At 33.4% G+C, this 22078-nt stretch overlaps 1 protein-coding gene and 1 long non-coding RNA gene across 2 annotated transcripts in view; one reads left to right on the plus strand and one right to left on the minus strand.

The window, feature by feature from the left end:
- Nucleotides 1–22078, plus strand: part of LOC100371738 (voltage-gated inwardly rectifying potassium channel KCNH6-like) — a 189221-nt gene that overhangs the window by 112915 nt on the left and 54228 nt on the right. The gene's annotated exons all lie outside the window — the stretch shown is intronic.
- Nucleotides 18528–19642, minus strand: LOC144359185 (uncharacterized). The gene is made up of 2 exons (XR_013421959.2): nucleotides 19584–19642; nucleotides 18528–19378 (listed from the first exon to the last, which is right to left on the minus strand). It is a non-coding gene; the product is annotated as an uncharacterized LOC144359185 (long non-coding RNA).

Raw genomic sequence — 22078 nt, forward strand, 5'->3', positions numbered from 1 at the left:
CATCCCATCTGTTGCATTGTACCATTTTAATAGAAGCCGAGGCTTCTAATACAGATTTTACAGTAATTAAAAAATATAAAAAAATATTTGTATTTATGGAATAAAGTAAAATTCTGCAACTTGCCCTGTCCATCAGTCCCTGCTAGTCTATGAAAGAAATATGAGGTTACAAGTGACTATCTGTATTCTGTGTCTAGTCTTCAGTTGTTTAATATTGGTTGTGAGAGATGCGTGTTCAATTACAAAAAGCAGCTGACAAGTTAGGCTTTAAATATCTTTATCACATCGTTTGAGTTCACATAAATTTTATTATTAAATCCTTCACATTTTCTTTTGACATTTTTGATGCCAAACAATTTCCAGCCAGCAGTAATTGGAGTTTGAGTGAAAATGAAATATGATTCTAAAAAATAGCTTCTTTTATTAAATTAATTTTTACCTTGTCCCAGGCCATCAATGACTGTTTTAAAAACGTTTTTTTTTTTTTTTTTATGCAAACTCCATTGGAACTTTTTATGCTTTTCAATGAATGGTAAATATATGACCACTATGATATGATTTTGCTTGTAACACACCGAACTAAACTTAAAATATCTGACAGTCAGCATGCATGTTTGAAGTGTCAACTGTTCAGATTGTTAACAGTTTTATCACATCTGATATTTATTCAATTAGATGTACTATGCTTATTGATTACTGCTTCAGTAGATTATTTGCTCTCACATGTGTGTTCAGGATTAAACCATATAAATATACATTTATATTGCATGGTACTACTTGTCGATAGAGCATACGTGCAAAATACACAGATCAGAAGAGCTTCTCCTCGTAATAAATCAATATGGATTATTTATTCACTAAAACTTTTACCCACACACAGTTAAACATCTCTAAAAATGATTTACTGTTTTTTTCCACCCCTCTGGAGTGAATAGTTTGTTCCGTTACAGCAATTATGCATTCGCGCTTTCATATTGGAATGTTTTTTTTTTTTATTATATAAAAATTAGATGACCTGTTTTGGGGGGGTTAAAATCTGGCGGTATTTGTATAAAGGGCTGTGTCTGCCCACTCAGTTATAAAAGTATCGTTTGAGTGTTCTACATATGTAAATCAAATCAATCCGAGTAATTAGCATACAAATGTAAATGTACATATTTGTAAATGTAAGAGCGTATTATATTTGACTTGTATTATTGTATTCAAATCATGGTCAAGGAAACACAAAAAAAGTTATAAAACATAAAACAGCGTCCGGATTACTTTCGGAAATTCCGTCGCTCTTCGGAAAGTTTTAATTTTCACAACTTTTGAATATTAATTCATACTTTTAGGTTAGTGAGGAGGTTATAATAATTTTTCATTTCACTTTAACTCTGTTTTTTTCACCCCTCAGACCCCTTCAAAAAGTCACTTCTGGCCATTGTAATGGCCACTATTTTTGTAATGGCCAGAATATCAACCAGAACTTTTTTAATGGTCAAAATATTGACCAGTAATTTCCAACTGGTAGTTATAATGAGCACTATTTTTACACTGGTCAGAATAATAGTTTTTTTTTATTTAATGATGGAGAGGGTGACAATCTATTTGTTTAATGGGTATTATAATGATCATTTTATTTTTCATTACATGAATAAAATGGTCATTTTTTTTTTATGTCACAGATATACCCAGTAATGGCACATTGGGATTGACAGCTCTCCTCTTTTTCCTCCCTCGCTTCAGTTTGCTTCAATTTTAAGCCAGTAAAATTGTAGATAAACGTAAAATACAAGATTTTGAAAAATTTGAAATATGGAATTATATATCTTGAAATAATATGAAGTTTTGGGTTAATTTGTTTTTGAAATCACAACAGATCATGCACTTGATACTGTTGACTTAATAATATATAGTGTAATGCAATAGGTTATTAAACATAGAAGATGACCCATTTTCAAAATGCAGTCTAGACCCTTATCACAGGCGCTAACGAAGTTTGTGCAAACATGAGGCCAGGCTAATCACCCAAAATACCATTGTACTTGATGTCCATTCGAAAATTTGACTATTATATTCATAACTATTCTCATTCATAACTATACTAAACTTGACAATCATTACAAGCACATTCTGTGACATTCTTGAGATAAAAATGGACTGACAATGAGACTCTGTACTACTTCCTGTTCTTATATAGGCAATGTCTATCTTTATAATACCTTGAACAAACAAACAAGCAAGACATTCACTACTGAACATTCGAACAGTGTGCAACCCCCAAAATACTCAGCAACTGACTTTCCACCAAAAAAAGTCACATAAACAGCTGGTTACTCCAAAAAGTCACAGGGAGTTACTCCAAAAAGTCACATAAACAGCGAGTTATTAATCCGAAAAAAGAGCCTGTCTTTATGACTGGGGTTAAGCTCAAACATAAACAAAATTCCCATTTTAATAATGACAAAAAACTAAAGTTCAGTCTTCAAATACACCCAAACTACAACATTTTACATTGCAATACTTAATCAGTAACTTTTCATAATGTGTGTTATAAACTGTAGAAGTTTATGTGGAAGGGTAGATGGAAGGTGATTTTAAAGTGGCTTAGACACAATCAACTAAAAAATACCCATGATGCTCTGCTTCATTTTTATATTCTGCTATTATGAATGGTTTAATGCGATATGAAAACTATCTGTGAAAATATTCCACGACTACTGCATGTGTACAAAACGGTGTTGGGTGGTTCAGTAAGTTATATGGGGGGGGGGGGTCTAGCATAGCGCTCCATGTGTGTAGCTAGCTGACTTAGCAGTGAATGGCATGTTTGTTTGTTCACGGTATTATAATGCTGGACAATAGTAATGTTCATGCTACATGAAGTACTGGCTAAGATTTAAGCTGATGTTTGCATTTTGACTAGACCACGCATTGGGAGGGCCAGTCCTTAGCACGGGCTAAGGGGTGCCATCAGTCGGTGACTTTGTTAAGCAGCTGTTTACGAACGCGAAATTTCTGCTGCTGACATGTTTCGTTCAAATTTATGAAGCGACGTGCACCAAAAAGCGAGCAAAGACGGACCGATTTATTTGGATGCACAGAAACAGTATATAACGACGTTACAGAATGCAGAGTTTTATTAGTGCATGTCGTAGACAGCGAACCAAATTGGAGTTGTTGTATGCTCTACTACAGCGACCCAATCAGTGTGGAAGCATGTACGGAGTGATGACTGGTGGGATACTAGCAGATGACTTCTCCAGAAGTCGAAGATATGGTGTTTCGCATACGTGCGCATGGGATTTTGGGGTGTAATGTAAATTTGCACATGTGATGTTTTGCTTCTGAGTGTACCAATCAACGTCACAAAAATTCCATTCTATCAACTATCAGCAAACTTGTATCGGAAGCACCACAATGGTTTAAAAAAAAAAAACAATTGAAAAAACTGGTGATATTAATAACAAAAAATAAGCATTATAAATCAATAAAACATGGAAAAGGAATGAAAAAACAAATATTAAAGGAGAAAAATATATGGTGGTTGGTTCGATAATTTGTGGTTGGTTTATTTTGGTTAACAGCGTAGTTATGGCACTGTATCATTGCTGTTTATTTGTTTGTTCATAATTGCTGCTTCCCTTGGGAAACAAGTTTGGGTGTTCTTAGCCAGTGCACAGACCCTCAACACTGTGGCCTGTGCTATAACTGTTGGGCCCTCCTGTGAGTGAACACAATTGGGTATAGCTGATATGCAAACATTTGGGATTAGCTTATATCTTAGCCTGTACTTGGTCAAAGTCCCTCTTATGACTATGACTTGGTGTAGCCTGAAACCAGACTACTGTGGATTAGTGATGTTTTGTAATGGATTACCTCCCTGATGAGTACATTTAAATAACAATGGAAACTAGCATATCACTGGCAACACATACAAGGCAAATTTTCACTGTTTTGTATAAAACTATTTTCACAACAACATTAATGTTTTACAATAAATTATACCAAACATATGTATAATTTAGTAGCAGTAAAACTTTTTAAGTTTTTTTTTAATTAAGAATGCACCAATCTCACTAGGAATCTTTTCAAATCTAACCCTTAGTGTGCTATTAATAATGGCTTATCAAAGGTATTGAATTACTGAACTGAAACACACATCTTTGTATAGTTTCCAAAACTAAAATATTATTTCATGCTCTGCCCCCTCTCATGTAACAGTTTAAGAATACGTACATTATTTAAAATCATTTTAAAAATGCGACTGAAATGTCCAGGCCCAAACTTCTGCTGCTGCAACATCCGTCTATTCCTGCATGTACATGCAATTGTTTCTCTGGGATTCTGCATGCAACCAGTTTATTTTTTGAACTGAATAACACATTTCCAGATAACACTATATATAATTTAACAATTTCAGGAATAGATTAGATTGCTTGCTATTCCATTAGAACCTCTTACTTCCAAGTGTGATTTTTAACAAGCGTTTATGTTTAGCTAACCAAAGGGAAACAAAAGCATAATGACAGGAAGTCACCACAGCCGAAAGTATGACAAAGGCTTACGCTTCAAAAAATGACTGGAAAGTAAATAATTTATAACCAAAGACCGTCTATGCATAAACAACTAAAGATCTGGGAGGTACAGCTTTGCAAAATAAAAAAGTCATATGGGGAGGGAGGGGGTTAAAACATTGCTTCAAAACATCATCTTAATTATTCAGCTCAGTGTACAAACACATGAAGTACAGAAATTGAATAATTAATGAAAACATTAAACAAAACAAGTATATGTAAGCAATACTAAAAGTATGCCATCTTTTGTTTTTGATGTAGTGCACAGCCATAGAGACTGTTTTAGTGGATAATAGTATTTTAGGTTTGCAATGTCATACTCCTCCAGATATTTATCAAGTTTTCTTGAGAGGCGATTAGCTTAAGGAGGGGGCTGTGCAAAATGTGTTTTCTCCTCTTTGTTTTTGTGCTATTCTTTTTCTAGTGTAAAATATTTTTTCTCCAAGATGTAGAAATGTCAAATTTTTTCCGATTATTGATCTCTGCGGGATTTTTTCAATATTATGGAAAGCAATGTACAGTGACTCTACACACTTGGAACTTTCAAAATCTGTGTGCAAGCGTAAAACTGATAAACATGTAAATGCTAAACCATTGCATCCATCAATACTGGTTAAACTTTTTTCTTCCCTTAACGTCCATAAATCCTGGTTCTTCAACATCTTATGTCCCATATATATAGTTTTTTCCTTTTTATAAATTATATTATTATCTGCAAAAAATAAATCAGTTTGCTATTAGCTTACAATGATCAGTTTTTAATTAATACACTTTGTAACCAATTTTGGAAACAAATGTTTGTGGTGTCTGTGTATGCTGGCATATTTCTGTCCTCACAAATAGCAATGTCGATAAAATGACATCTTGTGATATGTTAATTTCTCCCCTATGCAACTCAGATATACTTCCAAAAAATGATACCCGGTACATTCTGATTGAAAAAATATAAATATCGAAAAATGCATCTCGACAATAGAATAAAATCAAATCAAATTGTTTCCTAACTGAATATATTAAGGGGTTGTGCCATATATACACACAGTTTGTCTTTTGAGAGACGAGGACAGTACATTGCTGTACTTGGGAACCTAATTTCTGAGAACAATAGGGGGATTTAACTTCCTACAAGACAAGAGACAAAAGAATGTTATGTAACAAAGCAGCTGCATGATTTTGTCTCTCAAAATAGGAAGCTGTGTACATACAAAATTATGGAGTCCCTCCACAATGGGAATGCCACCATGAATGTACAACTTCATCGATCCCCTGGTACTTTCACAAAATAAATAATTGTATTATAATTATGATCCAATACAATACCATATTTGCTCTAAAATTACATTTGTGGATACTAAATCATGAAAATATTACTTATTTCGACCATTGAAGATCCCTGTAATTTACCTAAGCGCATGTGCTGCTAATAGAGTAATTATGGTAAGTGTAATATTGTTTCTATATTTTTTTTCAAAATCAAGAAAATGATATTAAAAATATAAAAACAGTTTAATTTGAAAAATGATATAATGGTATTCAGATGGTTATGATTTAAGCATAGACCTTAGAAAACAGGGACATGCAACTTCTGTCTGAGACAAAAGAAAATCCAGTATCCTATGTGCAATGTGGGTTATAACCTCCCTAGAAGATTTATACATCTGAAACAGTTTTTACTAGTATTCCCATTGGTCAGTGTATAATGAGTGCACTATGCTATATCTGTTCTAAATATGATGAAAAATCCACTTGTTATAATGACACACATTTTCACAGGTCATTGTTTACTTTTAGCCAGTTTTGTTTCCTTGCAGAGAAAACTTACCATTTTTGTTTCCCTTTCCTGATTTCATAGTGGAATAAAAACTTAATTTTTAATTTCACTCGCATCAATAGAATGGACTTGGCTATTTTGATCAAATTTAATTTTTCTGATTATATTCCAACCACAAAATTGTCTCATTTTGTGTAGCTACACCCTGGCAGCCATGTTTGGCTTATGAAACAGGAGAGGATGTAACAGTGGTGTTGACATAGATTTATTATCAGTTTCTCTAAGGTGTTAATTTGGTAGAGGATTATAACTAAGCTTACTTGAAAGGGATACCCATGGTAGCATGCCCCTGTTCCCGTTATATAGACTAAATATTTTTTTGTCCAAGTTGAGCCAGAGTACCCATGATCAATTTGATGGACCCAGAAACGCCCAGGACTTTTACTGACTGCATATTACACCTTCATTATAATTTGTTTAATTTTCACCCATTTGCCCCCTGGATCTTCAATAGTAGTGTTCATGCTACACAATGTACGGGCTAAGATTTAAGCTAATCTCGTATGTTTGAGTTCATGCACAGAAGGAAACGATGGTTAGCACGGGGTAAGGAACGCCCAAATCTATTAAGAATAAGCAAAATCTTCAGAAATTTTAACTATGATTGCTCAGTTAGAGTAACTAGGAAGGTTAGTTCTACAGCTATAAAACAATACCAAAGCAAATTCAGAAAGTGCAAATTGCAGAATAACAGGAAGTAGCACAGAGTCTCATCATCAGTTCATTTTCTTCTTGAGTAAATTTCTCTGTAAGTGTTAACGTTGATTGTCATGCAGGAAATGGCACACCGAAATAAAAAGTTATGAATATAGTAGTAAATCTCCTAAATGAACATTGAATACAATGGGTTTTTTAGCCGAGCTAAGCGCTCATGCATGTTTTGTTTTGCCTGTGCTAAGGCTCTGGACTGACCAGATTTACTCTGTACTTAGTATTTCTTAGCCTGTGTTCATGCAATTTTTTTCTAGCACAGGCTAAGGTATTGGACCCCTTAGCCTTTGCTGAAGAGCTCGCATGAATACTACTAATAAGTGTCTTCTGTTTATTCCTTCCTTAGGTGCATACATTTAGGTTCACTTCCCTTTTATATTGATCTCTACAACTCATTCAAATCAAATTAGGCTCAAAGATGGGCAAAGAATATTAGATTTAATTGAAATTTAGTTTAAATCCATGCTAAATTAAAAGTTATTTTGAGTATGGCAGTTTTTTTTGTGCGCAAAGAAAATAAACTGTTGCACACTGTGGGCATATATCATCTTATACTAGTTTACAGGAAAAAGGAATTCTGTATGGTATTTGACGTTATGGGCATAATATATATAGTTCATACATGGTTACTAAATTAGATTTCTCAATGTACAGTACACTATTGTTGGTATTGTCTGAAGAGAAAAAAAAAACAATATACATAATCTTTGAAAATTTAAAAAAAACAAAAACATTTTGCAGTCAGTTAAATTATATTAATAATTTGGAAACATTGCCATGAATGGAAACAAATTTACATTGATGTTTTTTGCAGATTTCAGGAGTTGGAAATAACCTTTGTTTATACTTTTCTCGTATTAACAAACATAGGAGTTAATCCTCATTAACACCTACTTGAGCTTGTTGTTTGACAATTATGAATGATAATGAAACAGTACTTACACAGTGAGCCATGACTGAACAAAAAATTGCGCATTTATTTTTTTCCAAAAAATAGGTATGATAGTACATAAAGCAAATGCCACAGTGTTTTTTAATTTATATAATTTTTGAAAAACAAAAACTAAAGCCCCAAAAAACTATCCTGCTACATAAACAGCAACAAAAGTATCTAATATTGTATTGAAGTCATTGTAAAATAATTACAAATTCATACCTTGATGTGCCAGTTGCAGTACTGCAATCGTCCTATGATTCAACACCATCTAAATACTCCGCAGGTTATGTAGTCCACCAGCAGTCACTGGCATCAGCGTTACGATAAAATTTCACTGGGGATCGAGGCATTATTCGCGAAATTTCATTTAAGTGTACTTGCAAGCGCCAGTAAAACTTGGAAAAATAAATTCCCACACGTATATTGACTCACACGAGATAGAAGGTTTTTTTCTGGGCCATTATATTAGTGACATGAACAAAAATACTGGTCATGTTATGTATGTAATGAAAAATAAAATGACCATTATACTGCCCATCAAAAAAAAATGTCATCAACTCCATCATTTAAAAAGCAATTGTAATTATTCTGACCAGTATAAAAAACATGGGTCATTAAAACCACCATTTTAAAAACACTGGTAAATATTTTGGCCACTTAAAAAAATCTGGTCAATATTCTGGCCATTAAGATAATAGTGGCCATTATAATGGCCAGAAGTGACTTTTTAAAGGGGTCTGAGGGGTGTAAAAAACAGAGTTAAAGTGAAATGAAAAATTATTATAACCTCCTCACTAACCTAAAAGCACAAATAAATATTCAAAAGTTTTGAAAATTAAAACTTTCCGAAACGCGACGGAATTTCCGAAAGTAATCCGGACGCTGTTATAAATACATATACTTTACACTATGTACTGTTTTTATTAATTTCTAGTATTTTAGGTGTTTTTATGATTTGGGGATTTTATGGCAGTTTTTAAGGCAAATTTTGTAAAATAGATATAACCCTTTTAATTTCAATTGGTCCAGCCCTTATTGAGTAGAAACAACTCTCCATCATTTTTATTGGTCAAGCCCTTATTAAATAGATATTATCCTTATTTGTCTAGCCCATATTAAACAGATACATGATATCCTATATCAATTGTCCCAGTCCTTATTAAATACCTGTAGATATACCCCCCATTTCATTTGGTCCAGCCCTTATTAAATACAGATAATTGAAAGAATCTATGGGCGTTTCAATAAAATTTGTTTAGTTGACGTATTGTTAATTTGAGAAAACTATGTATAGAATGTTGTGAGATGAGATTGCGTGAAATGAACATTTTAACCTCTTCACCGCTGTCAACTTTTGTCACCTTCCACTCACTGGATTTGTTTAAATGTCAGTTTGTGTTCACCGTAAATATTGATCAAAATCATGAAAACTAGATCTAATAATGTAGCAATCATGTAGTCATTTGCTAAAATCATGTAGTCATTGTTAAAATCATGTAGTCATTAATGAAACCATGTAGTCATTGATGAAATCCTGTAGTCATTGATGAAATCATGTAGTCGTTGATGAAATTATCTAGTTAATGTTGAAATCATGTAGTCATTGATGAAATTATATATGTAGTCATTGCTGAAATGCAGTTACCATAATTATATATGTAGTTACCATAATTATATATGTAGTCATTGCTGAAATGCAGTTAATGTTGAAATCATGTAGTCATTGTTAAAATTATATATGTAGTCATTGCTGAAATGTAGTTACCATAATTATATAATGTAGTCATTGCTGAAATGTAGTCAATGTTGAAATCATGTAGTCATTGTTAAAATTATATATGTAGTCATTGCTGAAATGTAGTCAATGTTGAAATCATGTAGTCATTGTTAAAATTATATATATAGTCATTGCTGAAATGTAGTTACCATAATTATATATGTAGTCATTGCTGAAATGTAGTCAATGTTGAAATCATGTAGTCATTGTTAAAATTATATATGTAGTCATTGCTGAAATGTAGTTACCATAATTATATATGAAGTCATTGCTGAAATACAGTCAATGTTGAAATCATGTAGTCATTGTTAAAATTATATATGTAGTCATTGCTGAAATGTAGTTACCATAATTATATAATGTAGTCATTGCTGAAATACAGTCAATGTTGAAATCATATAGTCATTGTTAAAGTTATATATGTAGTCATTGCTGAAATGTAGTTACCATAATTATATATGAAGTCATTGCTGAAATACAGTCAATGTTGAAATCATGTAGTCATTGTTAAAATTATATATGTAGTCATTGCTGAAATGTAGTTAATGTTGAAATCATTTAGTCATTGTTGAAATCATGATGTCAGTGTTCAAATCATGTCTTAAAACGTGAAATCATGTTGTCATGTAGGCAATGCTCACTGGGAAAAGCACAGAGCCACTCTGGTAATCATGTTTCCAGTGTTGAAAAACATGTTGTGAATTTTGAAACTATTTCATTAGAATCACATTGTCAGTGTTAAAATCATGCTAGGGAAGTGAAGAAAGTAAACGTCCATTCCCAGGGTCATATATCTTGAAAAAATTCATCAGTCTGTCAGACGTTTTCCTAAAATTGATTTGCATAATCACACTCCAAATATGCATATACATTTTGATGAAACTTCAAGTTGTTTGCACAGTCTGGCTCATTGACTGTAAGTCTGTAAACAATCTCTGTTTGAGTCGCGCTGTTGAAGAACAACATACCGATGCCCTGCAGCGTTCACCGCTATTCACTCTTACGGCGTGAGTGCACTCCTGGAGTTCATTAGAATTAACGCATCTTTTCACTGATTCTTGATTTTTCACTAACTTTCCAAGCTTGACTTTTTTTTTTTTGATTGTGCGCCATTAAAACGGTACCGAGAGTGAATTATGATCCATTGAGTGTAGCTGTTTCATATTGACCCCGTGACATCCAAGCTGAATTGCTATTGGCTGACTGAGTGATTTCTTAACATGTAGTAATTTGCTGTATTTTGCGTGTAGCCCATTAAGCCATCACCAACACAGCTAGTAACTCTAAGTATAGTTGGTATTCAGCAAGGCCACAACCTCGAGATAAATGCACAGTTTGCAATCAGTGACAAAGAAGCCAACTTTCTGATACACCATGTAGTAACACTATAAAGAAAAAAATTTGAATAACACTCAAGATTAAGATGGACATTTATTTGTTTGTTTGTTTGTTTTGTCTTATCCCCAATTAACCAGCATCCTTTAGTAAGAATGCATGTAAGAATGTTTTAGATAAATTTCAGGCACTGAATAGGAAAATGCTAGACCTATTACTGTTGCTTATTTTATTATAAGGCAATAATTGTCTTCCAATTTGCAAACCCCTAATGTTAATTTTAAAATTAACTCAACATTGTCTGCCCTGTCAGGCATTTATCAATATTGTCTTCCTCATAAACATCAGATTCTCTAATACTGTAGAATACTTTATTTTAGCTGAAATTAATTTATTTTCACTGATTTTTTGACAAGTTGAATGTAAAACATAGGAAATAATGTATATTCGCTGGATTCACTGAATCATCCCTTCAGCAAAAATAGCGAAAATTCCATAATTTAATTTCATACTCATTATACTCTTATTTATTACTATCAGCACATCAATAAGAACATGTATGTTTTCTAAAGATGCAATCAAATTATTATTATTATTATTATTATTATTATTATTATTATTATTATTATTATTATTATTAAATTTTTTAACTGGTTAAACATTACTAGCTATAAAAAAAAGAGATGAACATTTATGATATAGATGTAAAATAAGCTACCTTGTTCAAAAAAAAGGCTTTACGTTTTCATATTTAGAAAAGATATTAAAATTTAAAAATGTAGAAAACAATCTGAAAATATTTTCATTTCAAAGATTTTAGTTGGATGCAGACTCAAAATAGTCTCCATCAATAGGTGAGTGTAATTTGAAATTGTATGAAGTCACCAAGAATATGCATTTACATCATAGTAGGTCACTCAGGATTAAACAAAAGCTTCTGGACCTTTGGATTAATTTTCTATTAAAAATTGACACTACCGTACTCGACCGCATTAGCGCCCAGGGGCCTCAACTCAGAAAATCACGATTTTTTAGGGGTAGGCGCTTACCCGAGCACCCCCCTCGAAAAAGAGTGCAAATGAAAAATTTGATTCATCAAGTGACAGATTACATCTTTGAGGGAAAATCAAATTACGAAATTAGTTGAGTCGTCATTGATTTTCACAATGAAGAAACAGAAATGATCACAAAAAATATGCACATTTTATTACAATATTAATTACGTACCACCAGATTTTGCGCAAAAGCGGGGGTGGTCGCTTGCCCGGGCATGGGCGCTAACGCGGTCGAGTACGGTAATAATAATATTATATAAAGCTTAACTTGAAAATAATGTTCCTGAAGAACAAATTATTAATACAGTATTTTTAAAATAAAATAAAATAAAATAATTTAAAAATGACTTCTCAGTGAGTATGGCCTGGATTTTTAAAAATGCATTGATTTCAAGAAATCTGTTTTTTATAAAATGAAAAAAAAGTCACGTTGTAGCCTTTTATTTTTGTATTATACAGTTGTGTTTACCCATAGATTGTGAGTAAGTGCACCCCTACTATAATTAAATCAATTCTTTGAATGGATTTCTAATTCCAGCATTGAGAATAGGGTTCACTTACCTTTCATAGAAGATCCAACCACTATCTGCAGGGGGTAGTCAGTAGACATTTCATGGGGGGGGGGGGGGTGATTGATTATTTCTCTTCTCACATTTCTGAATCAATACCAAATTCCGGCTTAGCAGTTTTATGTTTATTTTTATAGAAAAAAAACAAATTATTTGATCAAATTAATTTTTTCGTGAAAATAATATTTAAAATTCAATAAATGAACATTGTTATTTTGTACAAATCTTTGAACCATGACCACTTAATCAACATTATCCAGAACTTTTATTGTTTGATTCAGTATATATCTGATTTCCTATCAAGTTGGCATTTATTTTTTCCTTTGAGTGTAGACTCTCATTTTTCTGCACTATAATAACCATTTCCTATGTTTTGATGCTGCAAACAAACACAATATTCTCATTCATGAACCTATTATAAATCTACCAGTACGTACATTTGAGAAAAAAATACAATGTACAAACATACGCTAGAGAGCAGGAATCAACATCTGACAAAAATAACACTGACTATTAATCCTACCAATCTAAAAAGCAGGACAAAGTAATTCCCTTAGTAAAATGCATACTCTTCTGATGGCCTCTGTAGTTTTCTATTTTTAGAACATTTATACTGTCAATGATGTTTCACCAACTGAATGTAGGGTGTCACAAATAATTACCGCTATGGAAACAGAAAATCTGGATTTGTAGCCTGATTAATAAATAATAAACCTCACAAAGTCTGCTAAATATTAATGATCTGCAAGAACAGCTTAAAAATTGAAATCATTTATTTTTTACGAATAGATATTTATTTCAATATATTGTAATTATTTATTCATCTCTTTGTCTGGATTTTCGTGATTGCGATTTCTATTTTGCCATGTTTTTAAAGGTCTATTATGACAAGATTCTCTTTAAGGATGAATTCTAATAACCTTTTCTTGTGATGATTTTTGGCTTCAGCGTGTATATGTATTTAAAACTTATGTACGTTTAAGTGGCTGGCTCAGCTTGCCTTTCTGATGAATTACCTGCCATTATTTGAGCGGAGAAAAAGCCTCTTAAGTCCACAGTAGTCAAATTGATTTCACTTTCCTGTCTACAAAGCCCTGTATGTGAATACCTTCCTTCTAGTATTATCTGAATTGCGATAATACCAACTTGCTAATGAAGCTCCCTGAGCTCATGTCAAATATACACTCATTTGAATATTGATCCCCTATCTTGGTGCATATGGGTAAATTATGCAAATGAGCATTAGTGGAGTGGAAGTAGTCTTCTGCGAAAGGCTGAGTATTAAGTGGATGGAGGATCGTTTTACCGATACACCTGATTCTGTATCCAATACCATGGCAATTACGATTAGAGCAATATTTCCACAGTCAGCCGAGGTAGTTAGCCAAACATGAAAATTTGGAGAATTTTTACCAGGCAGGAGGTGAGATTCAGTTGATTGAAATGGAGTTTGTACGGCGAAAACTAGGATTAATCAAGGAGATTTCAAGAGATGCACAGGAGGAAAAAGAAAAACAAGATGATGAGAAAGTAAGTTACCAAAATGTGTCAGGCAGGTTTTAGATTTTTCCTGCAAAATGTTTTTTTTTCTGCTAATAATACAATGGTGTGATTAGTATATTTATTTTGTTGAAGACAACAAAATATTGTTATATTTCAGAATTATTTGTAAAGTGAGTAAAATCAGACACAAATAATCTGAGTGAATTTCAGTGTGACAACTTTGTGTCAGCACACTCTTCAAAACCAGAAATATTTCAATTTTTCTCAAGTCCTCGTAGATAAACATTATTCATCCATCAAAGATATCTCCGGAGAGAGGTTAATTCTTTAAGAGTACAAATTCCACCAGAGAACTGTGTTTGTACGAGATAGTGTGCATATGTGCCTGTTTTACTGGCAGTTTGGCATAACTGCTAATATTTATCCAATATTTCATATGACCATTTTGCAATCTTATTGTTTTAATTTGTCCCTATTTTAAATGTTGTCAGAAATAAAATGATTCAGTGGAATATGGTATGGTATAAATCTAATACCATGAAAAATTTGATTTCTCATTAATTTGTATGTTGACGCGTACTGTTATTATTAATAGAAAAAATAAAAAAACTGTAGTGTTGTGGGTATTGATGTTAGTCTTTTCCATGCTGTGAGCAATCAGCTTTTCTGTCGCATTGAATAGGCTTCATTTTGTTCCGTACCTTTAAATAGGAAACCTTATTTTTGTAATTTGCAAAACCCGGTGAAGAGGTTTCCTATTCCCAGTGAGTGCTGCCGTAATTCTCTTTCAAGAACCATAATGGGAAAAATCATAAAATAAGTAAAAAAAATATTATAGAAAATATTTACATGCAGTTTGTATGTGTTGGTGATATTTGATGATTTGTTGTTGTTACAACGCTGTATATTAAAAAGTGTTTTTCAAAAATCCATCCAGGTTTCGACAATTATATTTATTTGCTATACAATTAACGTTTATACTGAAGGGGTCATTGGTCGTTGACTTTGACTTTGAACTTGCCCAGTAGCTCATTATATTGAGATGCATGACTGGGTTATATTGATGCATGTTGAAGCCAAAGCGGTACATGTTGTCTACATACCACATGCATGGCTGGCATCAATCATAATGGAAATATATATGTTTTTTTTTTTTAAATCTCATATTTTCTCACATTAAACAAACATAGCTATCTGTATTTGTCAATGTTATAATATACCCTGTATTCAGAGATCTGATAAAAGATTAATATATATTTATCAATGAATATTGTTCCCTTAATACCTTTACTCACCATAATTTTTCTTTCCAAATATTGGTGTTAAATATTTTTTTTTTTTTTTTATGATTTTTTTGTTGCTAATTTTGGATCTGGTAAACTTAACGTCTGGATCGAAATGAAATATGCAGGTTTATTTTGCGGGAAGTGACAAAAGTTGATTTTGGAATCAAAAGGTTAATTATTTTTATGTTCACTTAGCTTTTCTGCCTTCTGGCAGTTTCATGTTTATTTGTACTACTCCCACTGATTTTGTGAGTTATATTGTCTGTATTTTGACTGCAATTTTTGTTATTCTAGTCTTTTTATGTTCTTATTATCAACAAAAACAATTATTATTATCACTTTATTTAATTGATTCTTAAACTGTCATTTCCCCCTTAATTTGAGCTTTTTCTATCATAGTCATTCATTCTCAAGGTATTGTCAGGATCATATTATCAAGGCGTTTCCAAGGCATTGCAACGATTTGCATTAGATTCACTAGATTAGCCAAAAGTTGTAAAGTGGAGGAAGATAATAATCGTCCATAATACTAATGGACTTTAATTAATATGTCATTCATTCTGTGTATTTTAGTTAATGAAATATGCTATGAATATTTTACTGTTTGCTTTTTTCATTTGATGTAAATGCCTTCCCCATTGAACATTTCCCATAATGCAATGCACAAACCGAGGGAGAATATTCCAAAACTGCATGGTTTTGTATTGGTGATTGCATAATACTTCATTGTTACAAAAAGCACAACAAATCACAACATGACGTATAATCTACATTGATATTAAATTTGGATACAAAATAAAGTCATCTTATTTTATCAGAACAACAAAATTATGGGATAATTTAGCATTGATTACTGAATCACTAAAATAGAATTATGATTTGATTGTTCCCAGTTGATACTAAAGCTAATCTGGTTACATCTATTAAAGAGAAAAGTGAATTTTCTTCAAAGACATGCAGATTCATTTCATTTTTCTTTCTCTGCAACTTTTTTTTCTTCATATTTGCACGTACGATTTGACATTTACAATATTTGGCTGTAAACAAACAGTATTGTTAGAAAAAAAAGAAACTTATTTTTAAAACCACTCAAATGATATTTATGCTGATTTTTGGAGTTCACTCAAAATAAATTTCTAAAGCTTTGAAATTAAATTCTTGATAATGAGTAAAAAAAAAAAGCAGTGTTCGCAAACAGTACAGTGTAATACAGAGTATTAAATCAATTAAGACTGGTTGTGCCTACATTCATGTACATACATCTATATACTCTTAAATTAAAATAGAACAAAAGATTTCTGCAGCATCTCGTGTTTCATTATTAGTTGACTCTCATGCTCATATTATATTACTGAGTAAATTATAACTGATGTTTATTTTTAGTCCACTCCAAAATGTGCACTATCCAATTATACACACAGTGTTTTTGTATGCGCTAGTTTGTCGTTAATGAACCGAAATAAAGAGCATTCATAACTGTGAAATATTACTACCTTTCTTGTATTTCCTGGGGCTGTATGTAGTCTACAATGTTTCAAAACTTGTATTAAAGCCTTAATATAAACAACTTTGTTTCATATTACATCTTCGTGAATACCATAGGGTATAATTTTTTGTAAAATAATATTGTTGTTTTGGCAACAATCATCGCAGAATTTATTAAATTACATAATGAAAATCTGTACGCCCCCAGATTTAAAATTGTCTTGACATGTGTTTTTCGCTGATATAAAAACTGATGAGAAAACACAGATCTGACTGTGCAGTGTGCACCATTCTATATTTACCTTGCTACAATAATTTGGATAACAAGAACAGTCATTCTCCCAGTGATGTTTATGTATGCATGTGTGTATTTATATATAAGTAGAAAATACTCAGAAACATCTGAAATTTGAATGTTATTTATTTAGATAATTGATTTTAATGCATAAATTAGGTTTTGCTAATTTTGTAAAATGAAACCAAACAATTTACTGTTAAAAAACTGAAACCAGACACGTAGCAGATGTGAATTGGTTTTCAGCTATAAAGCTGAAAAGATTATGGCTTCTTTGACATGTTTGTTTCCAAAGGCTTTGATTTATGCTTTCTTTTACCACTCATACTATAGTTGTCATTTCGTTGGTGAATTGCCATATACTCACCATACTGTACCTTTGTTACTGAGAAATAAATAGTCTTAGAGTATTAGTTTATAAAATGTGGAAGTGCATAGAGGTGTTAGGCAAGGGAATACGTTATTACCAGCCATATTTCACGGCATTATGGTCACAATTTGCATGTAGTTAAGTGGTCATAATATTATGGCTCCAACAGAAGATAAATATTCTTTGATACTTTTGTATCTATACATTTATCAAGGCTTAAAGACAAATTGTCTTTGGTCTCTCGCCTCTTATTTGCAAAATATGGTTGTCTGTAATTTTAATTTGGAGTTCTGTTAATTTAAATGTAATCCTGGTATTGCACTATTCATGTCATGTGCACCTTTTTACTCCTTCTTTCACCTTCATGTCCAGCTTTCTAATTGCTGCCTCCAATCCCTTAGCCTGACAAGTTGGCGTGAGTGGTGCACTGGACTGCTGCATTGTCACCCTTATGGATCAAGTGGTATTGTCCTATTGTTGAACGCTAACCAGCATTAGTAAACAACATGGCGGACTCAACTCGCCGGAATGCCAGGGCATCGATCATAAAAATGTTGGTAGCTGATAGAATTCGCCACTCTGTTTCCAATTTTGAGCATAAACGAATATAATATAGTACTAGGATTGCTGCCGCTGCCCCACGTATTAGGTACTTCCCCCCGTTCGCCCCGTGCATGTCCAGAAAGTCCCACATGTATCTGCGCGTTAATTAGTAGGACCCCTCCACTCCTGTTTTTTTTACAACGCCCTTCTACACCACTGCCACTCTCACATTGTCTAACTTCCAAAACAACGCAACCTTCACTTATGCATGTATGTCTACATTGATCTATTTATTGTAATATATTGAGCTAAAATCACAATATTTGCATGCCAGTGAGTGAAGTTGGTAAATAAATGCAACTATATCAAGCACTGTTCAACAACTGTGCAACCACTGTACAACCACTGTTCATGTTCAACCAATGTTCAGCTACTGTTCAACCACTGTTCATGTTCAACCGCTGTGCAATCACTGTGCAACCATTGTGCAACCACTGTTCAGCCACTGTTCAACCCCTATGCAACCCCTATGCAACCACTGTGCAACCACTGTGCAACCATTGTTCAGCCACTGTTCAACCCCTGTGCAACCACTGTTCAACCACTGTGCAACCACTGTTCAGCCACTGTTCAACCCCTATGCAACCCCTGTGCAACCACTGTGCAATCACTGTGCAACCACTGTTCAACCACTGTTCAACCACTGTTCAGCCACTGTTCAACCACTGTTCAGCCACTGTTCAACCACTGTTCAGCCACTGTTCAACCCCTGTGCAACCCCTGTGCAACCCCTGTGCAACCACTGTGCAACCACTGTGCAACCACTGTGCAACCACTGTTCAACCCCTGTTCAACCACTGTTCAGCCACTGTTCAACCACTGTTCAGCCACTGTTCAACCACTGTTCAGCCACTGTTCAACCCCTGTGCAACCACTGTTCAACCCCTGTGCAACAACTGTTCAATCACTGTTCAACCACTGTGCAACCACTGTTCAGCCACTGTTCAGCCACTGTTCAACCACTGTGCAACCACTGTTCAGCCACTGTGCGACCACTGTGCAACCACTGTTCAGCCCCTGTTTCCATCACTGTTCAACCACTGTGCAACCACTGTTCAGCCACTGTGCAATCAAACAAAAACATACTTCTGTATAGTAAGTTATGCAGGGTTGGATATGTTGTTGCAATATCTGGTAATTATACAGACGAGATCAGATCTACTTTCTACCCTATGAGTAAGCAAAATATTATTTGTAACTTTCAAGGTTCTTATTTCTTCTTTTGCATTTCATGGTCACGCTCCAATAATACTTAATGATTACCAACCAGCCTTGTGCTTGACCCCTATAGGTCACACATCCTGGCATTATGCATGACCCCTAAAGGTCACACATCCTGGCATTAGGCATGACCCCCAAAAGGTCACATCCTAGCATCAGCTCGGATGTCCTCTAACAGCAATAATTTCTGACATCACATCTCAGCGTGTGAACATCTGCTTGAATTGTTATGGAAATATAATCGAGAAATTCATATTTGTAGTGAATTTGTGGGACTTACAACATATTCAAAACCGCGGATGAAACTGTTTCGGTATGCTGCAAACTAATTTAAAGTTGACGTCACTATGAACGTTATAACAGCAGGCATTATTATTACATTAACAAGAGGTCAATTGTCTGCACAGCTTGCAGCTGTAAAATGAAAACCAGTATTCAGTAAATAAGAGGAAAAAATAAACTGGAGCTAGTTTGACTGACAACGATAACAGACTGTTACTGTAAATAGTTTTTATATGGTCACAAAAATCTGCTACATCTTCAGCATGCATCAGTAGTTCACAAGACTAGATCTCAAAATCAATTACGTAACCAAGATACGATATATTCATCAAAACATGAAAGGTACCTTTCATGGTCAAAATATTTGCATTTCGCCACTACTTCAAGTAAGTCTAAGGTTTGTTCAATTGAGGTTTTTATTAAGGTTTGAATCTTGAAATAACAATTTTTCAAAGTATGTAAATTAACGAATTTGAATCGATGGAGTTGTACACTTTATTCCTGGTAGGGAGTGAAGAGTGCCTATTTTTACAATCACATCATCATCTGCATTGCATTGTGGGATATACATATATGAGTGACAAGTTTTAAAGGGGCATGTATCCCATATCCTTCCAATCTATAAGAAAAAAATTAGAATGATATTTTCAAGTGGAACAATTTGATAAGGCTATTTACTATGCAAATTCAGTTCATTAATATTCATAGAATCATAAAAAAAATTGATGTTAGAAAGGTAGCTGCTTGTACGCAGTATATTAGCAGTGAAGTAACAGGAGACCCTTTTGTTTGCTTTCTGTGCAATTCTAAAAAAATAAAAAAAGGGAAAATACAGAAATTATGTAGTTTTATTTGTGCCATACAAACTGATAACACATGTTTATGTTGTTATGTATAAATTTATACAGTGTTGTTTCAGGAAGTCTGGAAGGGAACAAAAGTACTTGTATTGCATGTGATTATAAATGGTTCATGCGCTGTGTATATAGTGCATTTTTGCCACAGAAGCCATATTCATGTTTTGGGACTACACACATAACAAGGCTCTATCAAATGGCAATTTTAATGCGCTATCCTGGCGTCAACCAGGTTCGGTCGAACACAAGCACCTGCGGACCTTAACCAAGGTTTCCCTAAAGTGGCATTCGTTAGTGAATGAATCTTGGCCAGTGGAATTGGCCTTCCCATTGAGTCTGTGACGCACTCACCCAGGGTAGGTGTCGACCCTTTTGATGTTCAGCCTGAGGTAGGATTTGAACTTGGGTCTACCGATCATGAGTCTGATGCAACAACCACTGTGCTACCAGCCACCATGCACTGTGTATTTACTTTCTTTAATTTTGAGTAAACTGTTATTGTTAAAAGTTTTGTTTAAGTTTTTACAAAACTGATATATACATTCCCTGTACCCTTGGATCCAAACATATATATTAAAAAACAGTATTAGTATACAATTCAATTCCATTGTTATTTACTGTGTTAGTGGCTTATATTATTTTGAAATGTGTGGACAGTTTTATTGATATCATAATATCAACTTTGTGAAAGTTTTTTTGGCCATTCATATTTACATGAATTTCAATCAATCAATGAAATGTATCCAATACGACGCATTGTTCAGTGGTGCTGTACAATTAGTTGTTGTCAAAGACTCTGGTAAATATGAAAGTTTTGAGATTCTTTCTAAGGTTATCTATTGTAGGTTGCTCATAAGCGTGGAGCTGTTTGAGAAAATGCTCGCCCACCAGATGCTAGTCTGAATTTACTCTTAGACTATTGTTTTAACAATACAATACGAGAAAAATAATGCGACCTTGATCCTCATTTTCCTCTTTATATTGAATCACTCAATCGACATACATGTGTACATGGATGTCGAAAGTTAACCGCTTCATCACAAATTCACAAAATAATCCTGTTTATAGGCTGCACTTTCCTTCAGAAGATTGGGACAAATTGAATCAAATGTTGTCTGTTGGCTCCAAAATTAGGGTTCATTTCCAGAAATATTGAAGAATATAAGAAAAAATTACAGACAAATTTGGACGAAAAAGTCTGGTGTCGAAAAGGTTAAAGTAGTGCTGAACAAATATATGCATGCATTTTCTGTTGAGTTGTTCACTCAACTGAAAAACTGATATATATTAATTAAAGGTGGAATGGTAATAAAGGTAATGAAGTCCTATAGATATTTATTAAATTTGTCATGTATCATTTCAACAGCAGTGAGAAACAAAATGTGGTCAATCTAAAGTGTGT

The sequence above is a fragment of the Saccoglossus kowalevskii genome, chromosome 7 (genome assembly GCF_978046115.1).
Source record: "Saccoglossus kowalevskii chromosome 7, keSacKowa6.1, whole genome shotgun sequence".
Taxonomy (NCBI): domain Eukaryota; kingdom Metazoa; phylum Hemichordata; class Enteropneusta; family Harrimaniidae; genus Saccoglossus; species Saccoglossus kowalevskii.